The sequence below is a fragment of the Callospermophilus lateralis genome, chromosome 1, assembly GCF_048772815.1.
Source record: "Callospermophilus lateralis isolate mCalLat2 chromosome 1, mCalLat2.hap1, whole genome shotgun sequence".
NCBI classification, from domain to species: domain Eukaryota; kingdom Metazoa; phylum Chordata; class Mammalia; order Rodentia; family Sciuridae; genus Callospermophilus; species Callospermophilus lateralis.
Window position 1 is genome coordinate 92042662 of NC_135305.1, and position 18116 is coordinate 92060777.

At 38.8% G+C, this 18116-nt stretch overlaps 1 protein-coding gene across 2 annotated transcripts in view; it reads right to left on the bottom strand.

Moving 5' to 3' along the window:
• The window catches only part of Aoah (acyloxyacyl hydrolase), a 203312-nt gene that overhangs the window by 37269 nt on the left and 147927 nt on the right, over positions 1-18116 (bottom strand). The gene's annotated exons all lie outside the window — the stretch shown is intronic.

Genomic DNA, 18116 nt, shown 5'->3' on the forward strand with positions numbered 1-18116 from the left:
TCTTTTACCCGAGTGACTTATTTATTCTGATAGGTGTTCACAATAGGAGCACAGAATTCTCTTTGCTCCAAAGTTCATTCACCGTCCATTTCCTTTGGGAAGTCTCAGTTTTATGAGATTATCTAATTAGTTTGTCACTGCCCTATTACTCTCTTTTATTAATTACCCTTCTTTTTTATTTTTTTTCCTAGTAGTTTTTATTATTCTTTTGCCAGACTCATGGGCATTTTTTCTTTCTCTTTCTTCCCAACCTTTATTGTCCTTCTTCTGTATATAATCTTCTCCCCATCTGCCGATTTTGCTCCTGATGCTGCCATTTGAGAAAATATCGAGCACTGGAGGAAGCGGGCAGGAAGGAGAGCTTGTGGACTATGGGATGTGGCAAAAGAAGGCAGACGTTTGAGGAGCTCAGAGTTTGTATGCTGGTCTCTATAATTATAATTCAGAGAAATGGAAAAGGTTTGACCTTAGAATAGGAGCATTCAATTTATTTGTCAAGGTGCTCCAATGGAGGACTTATCTGTCCCCAATTAAGGGAAACAGATGGTCTATGTGGGCCTTTAAAGTCTGCACTCTGGCCCTTTCAGTCTCTTTTAAATAGGGCACAGCACATTGCAAGCAAAGAAGGGTCTCCCATGATCTCAGCATTGGTTAGCCCTCCCTTTGTAAATGAATTTCAGCTTCCATTTCCTCTGCTGAGTCAGAGGTGACCATGCCAACAAGCACCTCATGTTCTGTGCATTCAAATCAATTGGTAAGACAATTTCAGTGGTCTTCTCCATGAGCTTGTAACTTTCAGTGCTTGGCTCAGAATAGGCACTAAGGCTCAAAATCTTCATGGAAAGACATGGGGTATATTAGCTAAAAGCATAATAGGTCTTCATAAATTAAATTATTAATTCAGCAATATTTATTAGGTACTTGCTATGTGCCAGGCATTGCAATATGTGCCATGCAAAGGTTCATAGAAAAGACACGATTCCTCTTCTTATGAAGCTTACAATTATTTAACCAGTAACAAACATAAAGTTTCAGGGAAGCCCTGAAGAAGGGGTGTATTAAACTGAATCTCAAAAGAAATCCAGATGTTTCTTAACTTCTAAGATAAAAATTTGTTAATTAATTCCCAGCGAAATACCCAATGTGGTTTATACACTACTTAAAAACAATTTTCTAGTTTGATGCCACAGTTGTTATAATTATCTGTATTGTACAGGGCACATTCAGGTTTTCTCAATTCTTGTACAATTAAGGGGATTCTCTTTAAGAAAACAACAACAACAACAACAGCAACAGAACAAAAAATGTAAAACACAAAACAAACCCTGACATGAGCCAGGTGGGGTGGCATTATGCTTGTAATCCTAGTGACTCAGGAGGCTGAGGCAGGAAGTTTGTACTTCAAGTCCAGCCTCAGCAAGCAAGAAAAGTTCCTAAGCAACTTAGTGATACTTTGTGTCAAAATTAAAAAAAAAAAAAAAAAGAAGAAGAAGAAGAAGAAGAAGAAGGGCTGTAGACTTAGCTCAGTGTAAAATGCCCCTGGGTTCAATCTCTAGCATCAAAACAATACAAATGAACATTTTGATGTTCAATCTCTAAAACAATACAAACAAACAAAAACAAGTCCTGACATTAGTGAGAAGCCAGAGTAGAAAGAGAAGGATCCCAACCAATTTTGGTAAAATATCTTATGTATGAAAATTTTATTGATTGAGGAACCCTCAAGCTCCTGCATCATTAGCTTCAAAACGCTGCCTCCTAGCACTCTTCATAGTCATGGAGCTTCATGGAGCATTAGCCCTGAATGGAACCTGAAGACATTTGGTCAGGTATCCCATTTTACAGATGAGGCCCTGAGAGGGAAAGAGACTTTGTTATGATCTTATAGCTATTCAGCAATGTCTCAGCTAGTGATCCATTTCAGAGAGCTATTTTATCATTGTAACGTCCATTGCTAATTGATACTCATGATCAGAAATAGATTATTGTAGTTCTTTCAAAAGAATCTTGGAAAGAACTATGAAATGCATTTTAGTTTACTGACTGAAAATGCTCAAACAAGCCATGAAATGGCCTGAAGCAATGATCTGGATTAAAGGTAACAAACTCAGACACTTGCAGAGCTGGCAGGTGAGGTACATAATTAACCCTGTCTAGAAAGAGCAGTCACTACTCAGCCCCGATAGATTTGTGCCGTTCAGAATGGAGGGCTAGTGTTGTCAGATTTTCTGATTTCACAGTGGAAGGTGGAAATCTGGGACTTTATGTGAAAACTGTCAATTGTAAAATGTTGTCAACTAATCCTGTAATGGTAAAAACTGTTTTGGGTGCTGAATAAAACATAGCTATGGGTCGTGTTTGCCCTCGATTCAGTTGTGTCCTCCCACGGATAGTATAACATACAATCAACTTATTTAAAATAACTTTAAATTTCCCCCAAATTTTGTTTGAGGATCATAACAGGGTATTAATTATGTAAAGTTTTAAAAATTATTAAAGTATTTTTATTTGATAAAAATGATTAGCAGCAGTTTACAATATGTATTTAGTTCAAAATGAAAAAGCAATAGAATTGGATGATTGATATTGTGACTACTCCCCTCCCTCTCCTCCTCTGTTTACTTCTTTCTGATAAGATGGTGTGTGTGTGTGTGTGTGTGTGTGTGTGTGTGTGTATACAGGGTATAAAATGAGAAAAGAAAAAGGAATCAGGAAAACGAGGCAAGACCCTTCCTCTTTCTTTTTCCCCCTTAACATCTCACTTATCCACTCCCAGACCTTCTTCTCAGGCCTTATAAAGCTTCTGCATAAACACCTTTACAGTTTATATCAGTAAATGCTAATTTTTTCCCTTTCTTCTCCATTCATAGTACTTAGGAATACTTTGACCTATGTCCTTTGACTTTTTTGGGGGGGGCAGGGGGAGTTACCAGGGATTGAACTCAGGGGCACTCAACCACTGACCAATATCCCAGTTCTATTTTATATTTTATTTAGAGACAGGCTCTCACTGAGTTGCTCAGTGCCTCGTTTTTGCTGAGGCTGGCTTTGAACTCACTCTCGATCCTCCTGCCTCAGCTTCCCAAGCCACTGGGATTACAGGTGTTCACCACCACGTCCAGTGCCCTTTGACTTCTGATCATCATTCATATGGTGCTTTCTTTTTTTATTGTTTATAGTTTTGTTTTTTGCTTGCTTTATGTGCGTATGACTAGTCCTGAAATGAAGGAGTTTTCCTGAAACACTAGGCACAGGACATGTACGTGTTCATTAGTGAATTTATTTGGTGTTGGTTTAGAAAGGAAACTAGAGAAAGGACACTGAGGACTGTTTCTTAGGAGTTATTCTCTTCTGTTGTCTGCTAAAGGCATTGTGCTTTTCTGCTTCTCCTCTTAACTCTGATCAAAGATATTCTTTGATCCATTCATCAATGACCCTGCATTGTTTCTCCTTTATGCTTCCTGTTTTACTTGACCCAAGCCCCCAACTTTGGCTTTCTTTTTCCATCTTAATACTTATTCCTTGGCAAGACCATACAATTCCATGATTTGAGCTACAGTCTGTATGCCCCTGCTTTCCAATATTCTATTTGAGCCTGGACCCATGCTTCCAATTGCTCAAGAGACACTTCTCCAAAGATGTCCCCCAGAATCCTTAGATGGACCGTGGTCAAAATTGAACTCCATTTCCCCCAACTCTACCCAGCTTCTTTTCCCTAGTCCCTGTCTGAGATAAAGCACAATGACCTGCTTGGTCTACTAAATGAGATATTGTGCCATTATCCTTTGTTCTTCATCATCTCTTGCCCCCGCCATACAATTAGTTATGAAGTACTCTTATTTCTAATTCTTTTTTGGTACCAGGGATTGAATACAAGGGTGCTTTAACCACTGAGCCACATCCCCAGCCCTTTTTGTATTTTATTTAGAGACAGGGTCTCTCTGAGTTGCTTAGGGCCTCAAAAAATTGCTGAGGCTAGCTTTGAACTCATGACCCTCCTGCCTCAGCTTCAGAACTGCTGGGATTACAGGTGTGTGCCACTGCACCTGTCTTGATTCTACTTCTTAATAAATCTTTATTGATAGGAGGCATTCTCTTCCATCCAATCCACCTTAGGTTAGGCTTTCCTCACTCTCCCCTTTACTCTTGCTATGGTTGCTTAAGAGTCTACAAGAGAGGGGAGGGGGGGATAGAAGAGGATAGGAAAGGTAGCAGAATACAACAGTTACTAATAGGGCATTATGTAAAAATGTGGATGTGTAACCGATGTGATTCTGCAATCTGTATTTGGGGTAAAAATGGGAGTTCATAACCCACTTGAATCTAATGTATGAAATATGATATGTCAAGAGCTTTGCAATGTTTTGAACAACCAATAAAAAAAAATTAAAAAAAAAGAGTCTACAAGAAACCACTTTTTCCCCAATTTCTACACATTCCAAAAAGGATGCCCATAATGTGCCTGTTATTGCTAAAAGAAACTTCCATGGAAGTGACACTGCTAGTCAAAACTATCTCAAATAGTCTATGAGACCTCAATGTGTAGGATTCCTTTTCTATAATTTTAATGTCTGTGAGATCTGTAGTAATTGCCCTTATTTTATTCCCGATTTTGTTAGTTTGTCTTCTCCCTTTTTACTATTAGTCATGAGGATCAGCTTTGGTTTCATAGGTTTTCTCTATTATCTTTCTATTTTCAAATTCAACTCTATTTCTTACCCTTAGTATTTCTTTTTCTACTGCTTGCTGTGGATTTAGTTTGCTCTTCTTTTGCTAGTTTCTTGAGCTTAGATTATTGATTTAAGGCCTTTATTTATTTTTTAATATAAGTATTTTAATGCCATGCATTGCCTTTCAAGCATACTTTTGGCTGCATCCTGAAAACCTGGTTATGTTGTATTTCCATTTTCATTTTCATCCAATTGAAAATACTTCTAAATTGTTTTGAGACTTCCTCTTTGATCTGTGATTATTTACAAATATATTACTTAATTTCTAAGTGATTGAAACTTTTCTGTAATTTTCTATAATTGAGATCTAGGTTAATTACATTATAGTGACAGAACATAGTTTGTATAATTTCAATTTGTTAAACTTTATTTTATGACCCAGAATATATTCTTGTGGAATGGCCCATTGGCATGAGTGTGCTTAGTTTTTGTTGAGTAATGTGTTCTATAATTGTCAATTAGATCCAAGTGATTGATATTCTATATTATTATTGATCTTTGTTTCTTTGTTCTATAGGTTACTAATAGAGCAGCATTGATATCTTCAGTTGTAATTATAGTTGTGTCTATTTATCCTGTTTTGTCAATCTTTCCCTAATGTATTTTGAAGCTCTGTTGTTAGGTATATGTACATTCAGTATTGTTACATACTTTTGACAAATTAATCCTCTTATTGTTATGTAATATCTTTCTTGGTTACTGGTAATTGTCTTGGCTTGGAAGTTTATTTTATCTGGTATTAATGTAGTCACTGCAGCTTATTTTGATTAGTGTTGTCTTGGTATTATCTATCATTTACTTCATGTATAACATTGTATTTGAAAGGAGTTTCTTATAGATAGCATCATTTGCCTTTTTTTTTCTTTTTTCATTTTTGTGTTAAATATTTCATATTTGGTGTTAAATATTGAATTCAGAGCCTTGCAATGCTAAACCAGTGAGCTGCAACCCCAATCCCAAGTCATTATTTTAAAATCCATTCTGATTGTTTTTAATAGATATGTTTAGACAATTTGCATTTATTATAATCATTGATATATTTGAATTTAGGTTTACCATTTCATTGTTTTATGTTCATTTCTTGTGTTTTGTTCTTATTTCTCTTTCTGCCTTGTTTATTTAAAATTTCTTTCTAGTATTTTAACTTATCAGTTATTTTTTTTTCACTATGAATTTTTTAACTGCTCCTTTAATTATACTCTAGTTCTGTGTCAGTTTGGAATTGATATCTGTTGATTTTCTTTTCTAATGTAAGTAGAGATTTTTCTGGTTTTTCATATGCTGAGTAATTTTAGATTTTATCTTGGCCATTTTGAATATTATAAGACTCTGAATCTTGTTTAAATATTATAAGTAATATGAATATTTTTACCTTCCTAGTCAATCAACCCTATTAGGTTCAGGTGACAGATTCTAACCAGTCTTGTGTGAGGTTGTGATTTTAATGTCAATTTCATTTTCAAAAACTTCACAGTGTTATTTCAATTTGTCTCATTTGCATGCCACAGAGAAGCTACTCTAATCTGGGAAGTTGCCTAAGTTCAGTTCTCAAAGTCTTTGGTGTGCTACTTAGGATCAGATTCATGAATGCATGGTTCAGGAGTTCAAAATGATTTTAGGGAGTTACTTTTCAAAGATGCTCCCTCTCCATGATCTCCCTGGTATTTTCTGGTTCCCTGGGTCCCCTCTGTGGTCCTGCAGTTAGAAAGTTGTGGCTTTAGTTATCTCACTCTGTTGTGCTCCTTGGTAGAACTGAGTGATGGGAGGACAGAGTGACAAAAAAGGCAACGGGGATTTCCCCCACTCTCCTGCGATCACAATTCTTCCAGCTAGAGAGGCAGTGTCCACCCCAATCCTTCACAATTCTAGGTACAAACAGGTCTCCACTGTTGCTGCTGCCACTGTCGGGAGACCCTTTTCCTGTGTTACAGTGATAGCAGAGGGTTTTTTCTGAGGTGATCTCTCCTGTATCGCTGTCTCCTTTTGGGTTGCAGTCTGCCTGGAGTCCAGGCCGAAGATATCAGAGGACCACAAAAGGCTAACCTCACTGCTGGTTTGCTGGGAATCCTAACTCTGGTTTTCTTCTCCAGTCAGTCTGCTGGTTACTTTTCAGAGTCCTCCAATGGCTTCCAAATATTCTGCTCAAGTTTTGTAGTTGTGGTCAGGGGAGAGAGAGAGTGTGGATTGTGCATTAGCTTTCCATAAGGTGACAAATTACCTGAAGTAATGGAATTATAAGGAGGAAACATTTATGTTGGCTCACAGTTTCTGAGGTTTTAGTCTGCAGTTGCTTGACCCTGTTGTTTTGGGCCTGTGGCAGCATAGTACACTATGGTGGGAGAACATGGTAGAGGAGACCTGTTCACCTCTTGGTGGTCAAGAAACAATAAAAGAGAGGAAAGGACTAGAGTCCCAGTATCCCCTTCAAGGGCATCCTTGAATGATCTAAATTCCTTACACTTGGCCTAACCTTCTGAGGGTTCCACCACTTTCCAGTAGAACCCAGAATGGTGACCAAGTCTTCAACAAAAGGGCCTTTTGGAGACATTGAAGATCCAAACTATAGCAACTGTGTTTACTCTATTGTACCTGGAACCAGAGCCCTGAATGCATTATAAAGAGTGAAAAAAAAAATTAATGGAAAATATAGTGTCATATATTGACCTAAAATAAACCTAATAGTATTTAATATGAATTAGATTAAAAAATAATGCATACTTTGTTTGCATTTTCTTAATTTAGAAAGCATGTTCAGAAGAATGATTTTTATAATCCAGTTGGAAAAAACCTATCATGAGAAATTTAAATTCCTTGTTTCCTCTAAGAATGTTTGCTTGCAATGAACAGACTAATATATTGACCTTGAGCTCAGAATAGTAGATATTTAATAATTGTTTGTTGTGACAGTTTCGGATGATGTTTCTACTACTGAAAATGCTTTTAAATTCAGAAATGTGATTCTAAATTTCAACAAGAAACTATGTCAGTGATTCCTGAAAACATTATTCCTTAAAAGAATGTAAGAGTCTTCCCACTGTGGCTCTAAACTACCTCCCAGTCTCAACACTTGACACTGCCCCACAAGTATCCTTCAGGTATGTTGGATTTTCCTCTCCCTCTTCCCCAAAGATGTTTGCCCTCAGAGCCTCCCTGTCCTGAGTTACCATCTCTCTGTAACTTTTTCTCACTTGTTTCTGCAGGGCTCTCTGCACAAGCTTTAACTTTTCTGTGAAGGCTTCCTCTACTTGTCCAGGCAGAATTAAGTGCCTCTCCCCTCCAGAGACCTCAACCTGCTTCTACTTTAGTGCCACTTTAACAGGACCATAGTTATTTCCTTAGTTGTCTCTCTTTCACTTCTGGTTATGATGTCCTTGAAGGCAGGGGCTTTGTCTCGCTCACCTTTCTATTTCTGGCACCTATTGCAATACTGGAGAGGAAGAACAAGACCAGAGGCAAAAGGCACCTCCCAGGATGCTTTGGATCAGATGTAAATGCCAAGTTCATTTCAGTTATCAATACAAGTAGTGGATAGCTTTCTCCTTGGTATCTTTTATCTGAACCTCTAAACAAAAGAGAGTATTGAAAGGAAACCCCTTAGGATTCAGGATCGCTGGCCATTACATTTTTAAAAATGTAAGATATTTGCTTCTGAATTTTCCTCCGGCAGGTATGCTGACACAAGCAGCATAGATGAACATCTTGACAAAGCAGAGAGATCAGAAGTCCATACTCTTTATATTATAATCTCTGTCGTGGATCCTGCTCCGACTTAGATGGGTTGCATGAATAAATCCTAAGAAATAGTCCCACTTGAATCAGACTATCTTCATCACTTAATGACCCTAAAATTCTAAATCTTGCAAGAATGAAAGATGGGAATGATAAGTAGTAAAAGGGTGGATTGTGTCACTTTAGATCTATCATATTGGGATATTTCTCTTTTTAAAAGTTTCTATTATAATTAAACACTGAATCTTGGAGATAAATTTGATTCTGATTAGAAATAGCAGCTTTTGACACCTGTGGGCATTAAATGTGTCTCTATGCATTTTTTTTTTAGATCAAGCATTTCAAAATTATTTCTAAAATCTGTCTCTGTCACTGTGACCACACTGTGTCAAAGCTCCCCAAACAGAAATGTCCTAGTTGTTCTGTTATAAATAATTCTGTCATCGTCTGTCAAGGTTTGGTTTGAGACCAAATACTCAACCCAGTAGTTGGGCTCACCACATACTTTCTGAAGGCCTACTTCAGCTCGACAAAGGTGACTTCTGTGCTCCTCTCCAATGCTCCCCTGTAGCTCTTAAAAATTGTTTTAAATTTTTCATTTTGATGTAATTGCTTAAAGTCTGGAAAAATAGAATAAAGGATTTTCACACACCCTTCACCCAGTTTCCCTAAATGTGGACTTCTATAATAATCATGATACAATGACCCAAATCAAGAAATTAACATTGGTATTACTGTCTTATCTATAGACCTCATTTAATTTTCATTAATTGTCCATTAATGAGCACTTTCTTGGGATCCAGGATCTAATCCAGGATTTCATACTGTATTTAGCTCAAGACTTTTTAGTCTCCTTTAATCTGGACTGATTGCTTAGTCTTTATATTTTGTGACCTTGATACTTATGAGCAGTACTGTGCAATTCTTTGTGTGAAATGACTCTCAATCTGGGTTTTTTTTTAAATGTGTCCTCAAGATTAAACTCAAGGTATGCAATTTCTGGAAAGAATACAATGGCACAAGCTCAGTTAGCTTGTAAAAGGTACAAACACTTGTTTTGTTCTAGATACAGATCACGGTGATGTCTTAAAATAACTGAATTCAGCTAAGCCTGGCTTAATATATATATATTTTCCAGTTCATTTGCCGTTTGTCTGCTCATTCTTCTTTTACTTCTTTTTCTTGCCTCTATTCCTTTCCAAGGAGATGAGACTACTTTCGAAAGAGAACTAGCATAGAACGTTGGGTGAAGGTGTCTCATTCTGACACTCAGCTAAGTCCAGGACAGGTGTTGATTATTCAAGGCAGCAAGATGGTGACTTTTAAGGCCAGAACCTGAAAGGGGGACCATAGCATTCAGCATGAGACACATACAGTTGAAGATCTGCTACCGATGACCTAGTGGACTGTAGTTACTTAATCTTTCTGAGTCTCAAGTTTTCTCTTTTGCAAAATGGAGTTATTTCATAGATTAAATGTGGGAAGAGTATGTAAAGTACTTGTCATAGTGTCTCAGAGAAGATATTTAGCATTAGCTAAAATATATAAAAATATAAATGTGATAATAATAATAATAATAATAATAATACTCATACATCTCTGCAGTTGAATTCACTCACTCTGCTAAGGATGGGCCTGGAGAGTTGGATCTTAATTCATGGTCTCTGGCAGTTTTCCTAGAAATATGTGATTAACTGACTAGGTTCTGAAAGGACATCGACCTGTTTTTTTTCTGGCATGGAGTAATGGTGTTCCTGTGCACAGGGCTAGCTCCTTTGACAATACACTTGCTCACTGGGGAAGCATGCTCCTTTGTTAGTTTTCTTTAAGTCTAGCAGCAGAGTGTACTACTCAGAAGGCTTTCAGAGGCACTTCTCTCTTTCAGCTGGACGCTGCAGGAGAGAGACAAGATCTTTGCCTGAACCCAGCTCAGGTTCTCCAACTGGGGCCTTATACAATCTACCGGCCAATGGCAGATTTACAAGAGAAAATAAGCAGATGTGTATTAACATGTGTACTTCTTGGGAGCACATGTACACATGGGAGCACCTAGCAATGAGCAAGACAAAGGGCTGGTTAGAACTTGGGTTTATATACCATTTTAGGTTAAAGGAAAAAGGATTGGTTTTTGGGTCAGGGAAGCAAGTTATGGGAATGTGATCAGGAAGAGCTGTAAGCAACTCTTTTTTTGTGGGTGAGGGTACTGGGGATTGAATTCAGGGGTACTCAACCACTGAGCCACATCCCCAGCCCGTTTTTGTATTTTATTTAGAGACAAGGTCCCTGAGTTGCTTAGTGCCTCACTGTTGCTGAGGCTGGCTTTGAACTCTCAATCCTTCTGTTGCTGGGATTACAGGATTGCACCACCATGCCTGGCTATAAGCAACTCTTTTGTGTAGGTTTTACTGGAGGTCTTCTCCACTAATACAGGTTGTTAAGAGTCCTCTTCTTAATGAAAATTTCCCTAATAAATGTACATTTCCTGTACATAAGGAAAACGTATGCATTCATTGCTTTAGACTTTTTCTTTTGTCTGCAAGTTCTCAAGTGGCTATTAACTCAAAATAATCCTCATGCTGAAGAGGCACATTTTGAAGTGGTGTATCCAGTACCCTCAACTCCTAGGGTCTGGACTACTCTCTAGAGTTATCTTTATTCTTGGAACTTTTTCTGACTTGCTGGGCCCTGCAGGCCTTGTCCTGCTTCCACTTGAGTAGCTTCCAGCTACCTCCAGCCACTTGAGAGAGGGTTGAAAATTCAAGTGTCCATAGGGTCCAACAGCTATACATGAGCAGAACAGGACTGCATAGCATATACTGCACCTCAAGGGAAGTCCACCTCCCAGCAATGGTTGCCAAGCAAGAGTGTGGCCCAGTGTTGCCAGAGCTAGTGATATTTTAAGATGAACAGAAAGCTGAATTTTTAGTAACACGCTTAATTTTTAAATGACAGCAACAAATTAAAAAGAAAAAAAAAAAGCATTGTCTGAGCCTGTGGCTTGCTAGCTGATTTAGCAATCCAAACTCATAGAGCATGGATGAAAGCTTGGATGAAAGTTGAGACTCATCAACTTTAAAACCTTTATTTTACACATAGGGAAATTTACAAAGAAGAAATGACTCACAGAGTTCATAGAATCAGCCAATCAGAGGTCAGGACTTAGAGATCAATGCATGTGTTAACATTAGATAAAAGTCTTTTTATCTTCTGTGCCTGTTGTTGTTACTGGTGCTCAAAAATATAAGCAGAATTAATGATGCTATAAAGAATTAATGAATCTAGAGCCCGTGTGTCCCCTGGTTTTTCACTGGAGAGAGATAAGAGTGACTTGTCCTGTGTTTGTAGTTTACAGATAAGGTAGTGTAATTTATGCTGATGGAAACCTTGTCTGCCAGTAGTCTCCTGTGGCTTGTGATCAGAGCAGCAATGTGTTGGGAAGACAGTTCAGGCAGCCATCAAAAAGGAGTACTGGGCTCCCCTCCCAACATAGCTGTCATGGTCACACAGTTCCCTGCTTGATGCAAGAATCTCCTTTCTTCTGTCTTTCCTTCCCTCCAGGGCCTTCCTACTCAACCCCTCTTAGAAATTCTCCCTTCACCTTTTCCTGCTCAAGTTTCTCTCCCAATCTTTCTATTTAGTCTTCCCAACATTGTTTTCTATATATGACCTGATTATGGATTTCCTAGACCATCTTGAATTTTGCCCCTTTCTCCTAGTTTCTCTAGGTCTGCTCCATTCTCTCCCATTCTTCAAACTCTGAAGAAGGGAACAAGCCAGATGAAGTTTTTTTAGAGTGTGGAGTGTGGGGCTGGGGGAGGGTGAAGAACCTAAGAGGTTCAAGACCAAACTTAGTTTGAGGCAAGGAGCTGAGGGGTGGCATGGATGAGGGGGTGAGACCTCAAACACTGTGCTTGAGCAGGGTGTTGCAGTTCTCCACTCCTCATCTCTGGATATTTCAAGCTAATCCCCTGCCCCCCGATTCTCCTTATAAGTGCACAGAGAGGGGATGCCTTTCTCTGCGTGGATGGGAGATTGGTCCTGGGAAAACATGCATTTAAACACTTTTGAATTTCTGAAACAAATCCTCCCCAAACAAATGTTTACAAAAACATTTTGCTAAACTTGCAAAAACAAAATGGGGAAGGTTGTCACTGAAAAAGGCCTAAGATTCCAGTGACGTCTCATGTGCAAACTAGAGGGCCCGTGCACCCCATAAACCCACCACAGCATCTTGCTCTGCAAGTGTGTGTTATGGTGGTGGAGATTCAGGACTGGGATTTGTTTGCTTTTAAAAACAGATGAGTCTTATTTATTTTGAAAGAATATGCTTATGGATACTTTATACTTACTTTTTTTATATTTCATACCATTTTAACAATTTGCTTTCCTTCTACCCTTTATTTTATCTTTTTGTCTTGCATTTATCTACTTATTTAAAATTTTATTGTGGTAAGAACTCTTAACAAGGGAATTACCTTCTTAAGGAATTTGTTAAATGTGCAATACAGTATCATTAGCTATAGGCATGTTCCTGCCTGGTAGCTGTCTAGAACCTAATCATCTTGCATAATGAAATGGCATTCCCGTTGAATAGCAATTCCCCATTCCTCCTCCCTCCAAGACCCTACTGACCAACTTTTTACTCTTTGCTTATATAAGTTCAGCAACTTTAGATGCCTTATAAAAGTGGAATCATGCAATCCTTCTGTCCCTGGCTTATTTCACTTAGCATCATGACCTTAGAGTTCATCCATGTTGTTGCATATGGCAGAATTTCCTTCCTTTGAAAAGGCTGAATAGTATTCCATTTTGTTTACATACGGATTTTCACTATTCACTTGTGTGTTGATGGAGAGTTAGGTTGTTTCCACCTCTTGGCTATTATGAATCATGCTTCAATGAACTGAGTGCAGGTATCTTTTTAAGATCCATTTCTCAATTCTTTTGGATTAATATTCAGAAGTAGTATTGTTGGATCATATGTTAGTTCAATTTTTAATTTTCTGAGGAATCACGATACTATTCTATAAAGTACATACACTTTACATTCCTACCAACAATGCATGAGGGTGCGTTTCTCCACATCCTTAGCAACACTTGTTTTTTGATAATGGCATCCTAACAGGGGCAAGTGGATTTCTCATAGTCATTCCTAGCCTTTATTTTAAATGAAGCATAATCCTGCCAGTTGTGGGTTTTGTCCAGCACGGGGTATTTAGGTTGGCAAAAGATTATTATTCACATTTTATTTCTCTGCATAGGTTAAATGTAACTACTGAGAAACATTCAGGTTAAGAAGGTGTGTGACCCTACTATGTGCATCAGATGTTGAGCTCAGGGCTATAAATACAAATGTCAGCCCCACGTGGCTCCTGTTCCCTGTTCAGCTGAGAAGTCAGTCTTAAAGCAAATAACTCAACCACGAGTTCAAAAAAATGCAAGAACACAGGCATGAACATAGGGTCTGAATGGAGAAGTTGGCCCTGTGAGTTTGGGGATGAGGGAGTGTTAAATTAGGCAAGGACAGGGAAGGCAAAATAAGAGCTCATATTTACTGAGTCCTGACCGAGCAAGAGGCTCAAGAATAATGCCCAGGTCCCAAAGAGCAGAACATATTGCTCAGGTATGAGAGATGGCTTAGGGCTTGTGTTTGCCCTGACAGCCTCCTAGGTGGGCTGGATATCTCTGGCACTGTCTCTTTTGTGGTCTGGTTTCTGAGGGGTGAACATCTTTGCTGGAGAGAAGATGAAGACTCTTATCTGCTTTCCCTCTACCCTTGGTCCCCAGTACAGTCCAGAGCTCCCAGTTCAACCAGCCAAGGTCGCCCCCGGGCCTCTTCCTTTCCTCAGCTCCTTTACCATCAGGGATTCAGCATTTACTCCTTCCCTCCTTAGCCCTGCCCTTCCTTTTGGTTCCTTCAGCTCCTCCAGCGGAGTCCTGAATGCCTTTGAAGGCTGAAGTCACATTCCACTACCCAGGGCTCCCTCCCCTGTCCTTTGCCCCAGATTCCCCCACCAGTCTCAGAACCGCCATGGCCAATTTCCTTCACTTCTCACTCCTATCCCAGCCCAGACTTTTCCTCTCAGAGGGAGCCCCTTCTTGAAAGATACTCCAAGTCCATCAGGTACCTCACTCATCCTGGTTACCTTCCTGCCTGCCATTGTCCCCAGGGGCCTGGATGCCCGACTCTTGATATCCTTCTGCTGCCCTGAAGAATGGGGAGCTGTGCCTCTTCCTACTATTCCTGTGTGTGTATGTGTGTGTGTTTAATATATGTGTGTGTGTGTATATATGTATATGTATATGTATATGATTTATTTAGTTGTAGTTGGACACAATATCTTTAATTAATTAATTTATTTTTATGTGGTGCTGAGGATGGAACCCAGCACCTTACACGTGCTAGGAGAGTGCACTATCACTGAGTCACAACACCAGCCCCTATTCCTGTGTTTTTAAAGTTTATCCTTATTTTGTTTCTTTGAAAAATTATTAATATAGAGGGCTGGGGATGTGGCTCAAGTGGTAGCGTGCTCGTCTAGCATGCAGGAGGCACTGGGTTTGATTCTCAGCACCACATAAAAAAACAAAAATAAAAGATATTGTGTCCACCTAGAACTAAAAAAATAAATATTTTTTTTTAAAAAAGAAAAATTATTAATTTAGAAAAAATGACTGATTTAGAAAATAACGAATAAATGAAAGTACAGGTAGTAAGAGGGAGCTTGCAACAATTGTTTCAATGGCACTCCAGTGGTGGACATTTAGGAAGCCCTGTGGCTTCTCACTCAACCTACAGCAGCCCCGTGCTGTTCGGGTATATACCGTCATTATCCTTGTTGTGTGTGGTGGCCCCTTCTAGGTCTATCATGCACCTGGTTTTGTGATGCAGTTACAATGTCATGTGCTGTAGTTTAGGAAACTGGCTTCAACAGAATAGGACTGCAAAAAGAGAAGGCAACCGTCCCTTCCATTCCCCTAACTCAGTTTGAGTGTAACCCCCCAATTCCCCCCTGAGAAGGCCAAGTTGAAGAGGGCCCTCTCAAGCTGGCTTGTCATCTAGCCCACCCACAATAAGATCCAGGTGGTCTTTGGAAACTGTGCTTACTGAACCAGGATCAGAAAGGTTAAGTGCCTGACCCAAGACACACACCCATTCCAGGGCCAAAATTCAAAGCCAGTTCTATTTTGCACTTTAAGGAAAGAAGATTTTATGAGGCAATAGGAGAGGGAAGCCTTTGCTCTCTGTTCTCTGGACCTCACATTCAGGGTGGTAAGGGGGTGTTCTGTGGGGAGCTGGCCAACTCCACAGCATTTTGACCCTTTTCCCCTTCAGTGCACTGGCTGCCTCCTTCCCTGGGCTATTTCATCTTGTTGGAAGCTGTAAGAGCCACTGCCAACCATGTCCTTTGCTGATCATAAAGATAACGTGGCAGGAACCTGATCATTCTTACCCCCCATGCCAGGAAATTATTCCCTGAATTAAAGATGACTTCTACATTTTACAGTCTAAACTGCTTTATAATCCCTGGCAATGATTCTATAACAGAGAGGTTGCTATAGAAAAATTTGAGATCTCTTATGTAAAGGTCAAGAGGAAAATAGGAGCTGTTTCCTTTAATTCTTACTATACAATTTTTAAGAAACGTTTTAATATTCCATTCAACTCTTTCTTCCCTTTTTCCTCTTTCTCTCTGGCTGGTTCTAAAAAATCAGTGCAGCACCATAAATATGCAGAATGTGGAAAGCTGATTTTTCCTATATCTAATAAAAACCTTGGGGAGTAATTGAAATAACTTGGCGTGGGTAGTCAGGTTACATGCTGCATAATATCAAAAGAAAATCCAGAGCAAGGAAAAGCAACAGAAAATAGGAAGAGGGGCTAGAGAATGAAACCAGGGCATCAAATAATGCGTAACTACGAGAATCTAAAAAAAATAAAAAGAATCCTTTTAGAATTACATTCTTAGAAAAAAAAAGTCAAGAAGCATCTTCAAAGAAGTAATACTAGACAAGGTGCACATTTTTATACATTTCTTAAGGTTGCAAATTCAAAGAAAAGGAAAGAAATATCTCTTCCTCTCCTGTATCTATTCATTAGATGAAGTCTGGCAGAACACACAGGTATCCATCAATTTTTGACATGTTTGCACCATGAAATCCTCCTCCCATTTCCATTTTCTCTCCCTGTATCATCCAATAGAATTTTAAAGGAATGTTGTCAGTTATGACAGGTCACACAAGGAGAACCCTCCACTATCAATTGTCCAGGGAACCTTTTGGAGTACCTTACTCTGGTCTTTATGATTTTATAAAAGGCTACTATATTCATTATGGGTAGGAAAGTGACTTTGATATGTCTGGGTCTCAGGAAAGAGAAATGTGGGTATGGAAGCCGCGTGGAGAGAGAACAACCTCCAGTTTGCATTTCTCATAGAATCTTCTGTCTCAGTATTCTACACTACCCAGCTTGTTACCCTGCGAAAGTCCATTACTATTTCCAGACTCAATTTATTTCCAGGAGTTTAAACAGGTTATTGCTACAAATAAATGAAATCTTTTGGAAACAGAAAAGTCGGGAGGGGGTAGTAATCTCCTATATTTATCAAACATAATGGATGATATTGGTATATTTTCTACCTACCAATCTTTCTTCTTAGATACAACTGTTTTTTTTATGTAGTAGAAATTGAAGTATAATATCCAGTTTTATATTTTGGCAAAGTTTTATTCTTCCAAATAAAAAAATAGATCGTTAGCCATCATTTCTGGAGTTGCATAATATTCCACCCAGATGAGCTTTTGCTCCTTTTGTTTTTTAGTCTGCATTGAAAGACAGTGTTTGACAGCATTGGGGCTTTTGAATTTCTTGCTAAAGGAAAAGATAATGTACTGCCGGAGCTCATACCTGTAATGATTCACAGCTAGGATCGATGGTAACTGCCCAGAAATTATTGGCTAGAGAGGTTAAGGTCGACTTCTTTTTAAAGATCATCTCAGGTCATAGACTAGTGGTTGATTATCTTTGTTGGTGTCTGAGTTGAGTTAGACAACCAGGGTAGAAGATCCAGTCCTGTAACTTACTATCTCTGTGACCTGGCACAAGATTCTCCACCTATCTGTGTCTCCATTTCCTCAGAGGCAACAGTGTGAATAGCCTTATAATTCCTCCATTCTTAGAAATAAATTTTAACACACTCAATCATTGGGTTGAGTTCTGCAATCAATGTGAACATTGCAATTTTTCCTTCCCTTTTCCCTGGCTCAACACTCCCCAGTACTCTAACAATCAATGGTGTCTTAGCACTGAGGAAATATAATACTACTTGTCTGACAGTGTTTGCAATGGAAAGGATTAACTGAATTATACATAAAATGTTCTCAGCACTTGGTAGGGGCTCAGTTAATGGCAGCTACTATTTATTAGTGGTTTTTTTTTTTAAAATCTGTTATTCTTAGAATGGTAGAACACTTATTTGGAGGAGAATATTTATTTTAGGAAATACATTAGTTGTAGGTAGCGTATTTAGTTAAAAACTCATGTGGCTTGGAAAATTCCTCCACATCTTAAGTTAATTAGAGATGGCACAGGGATGGCAAATAGGTTTAACTTCATGTGCCAAGTCTAATCTGTTGATGATGATTGTCAGACATGCT